This window comes from Eriocheir sinensis, unplaced genomic scaffold, assembly GCF_024679095.1.
Source record: "Eriocheir sinensis breed Jianghai 21 unplaced genomic scaffold, ASM2467909v1 Scaffold366, whole genome shotgun sequence".
Lineage (NCBI taxonomy): Eukaryota > Metazoa > Arthropoda > Malacostraca > Decapoda > Varunidae > Eriocheir > Eriocheir sinensis.
Window position 1 is genome coordinate 172,816 of NW_026111683.1, and position 1,663 is coordinate 174,478.

A 1,663-nucleotide genomic window follows, 5' to 3' on the forward strand; every position below is an offset into this window, starting at 1 on the left:
TTTTTAAATTGATTTTGAGGTCAACATTTGAGGCCCTTAGGGTCTTAACCCCAGGAATGTGCAACTTAAGAGCCCCCATTCGTTCATTGGCATGGTAATCCAAATATAATTAAACACTCAAACCTTTTGTACTCAATATTGTGATTAAACGTCAACCAGCTCTCTAACTATTGGGAAGGCTGCGAGCACCGTCTTCATACAGGACCCGTACACGTCAGAGTCTTGACCGCAACCAAACCAAAGCAGCTGCCACTCGGACTCGGTGACCCGCCCCCCCCCCTCTCTCTCTCTCTCTCTCTCTCTCTCTCTCTCTCTCTCTCTCTCTCTCTCTCTCTCTCTCTCCCATCATTTCAACACAAGGAAATCTAATAAATGTTATTTTTTAACATTTAGTAATGATAGAAGGTGAAATTCCGGACATTTGTGGGATTTTAAAAAATCCCCCCGGACGCAGATTTCGTTATCTGATTTCCGGATGTGTCCGGGTAAATCCGGACGTATGGCAACCCTAGGGTAAAACGGTCAGAGGGCGGTCAGCGGGGGGGTGACGGAAGTGGGGGGCATGCACAAAGCGAGGGTAATTGCTATTGTTGTTGTTGTTGTTCTTGTTGTATATACACACACACACACACACACACACACATATTCTGTGCTATATAAGCATCATACTTTAATAATTACCATCATTAATAGACTTTCCGCTATGGCTGAGACATATTCAGAGAACCTTCTCGATATTTTCCAATATCCTGCGCGCATAATGGTTGCAGAATATAGCAACTAATACAGCAGCTTATTCTGAAGTATCATGAAAAGTTTAAAAAATTGTCATATGTGGCTTAACGTCTCATCCTCTTCAAAGACATAAAGAAATAGGACCTAAAGTTATAGTGTCGTCTGAAATAATTGATCCAATTGCCAACGAGGATACGTTTGATCAGAGAGGGACATTGTATGTACTTGACGATATTTTCATTGATGCTGTAAGGAACAAAATTGTGGTTGATGCTTTTACTCGCGGACGGCACAACAATATTTCATGCATATTTATCACTCAAAATCTATATATGGGTGGAAAGCATGCAAGGAATATTAGTCTGAACTGTTCTCATTTCCTCTTGTTAAGACAGCGCGATTTATCTCAAATTCACACTCTGGGCAGACAAATATTCGGGAAAGAGAAGGCAAACCAGTTTGTATATATATATATATATATATATATATATATATATATATATATATATATATATATATATATATATATATATATATATATATATATGCTGTATATTCACGTCCTTATGGATATCTTCTTGTTGATCTGGGTATAAATACTCCTGAGTCCCTACAGTTTCGCTCAAACATTGTTGGAGAACCCCCAGGTGAACGCATATTCCAATGGTGAACTCCAGGAAGAAGGAACTCTTACACGCTCTATACTACCAACATAACGAACCCTATGGTTTAAGCTCTCAGGCGAAATTATGGGTGAAAGCAAAAAGTATAAATCCGGCAATAACACGTGATGACGTATTCAACTTTCTGAGAAGCAATAAAACATATACATTGCATAAGCTACAGACTAAAAAAATTCCCCGGCAAAAGATAATATCCTCAAAACCCAAAGTAATCATGGCTACCGATTTAGCAGACGTGAGACTTA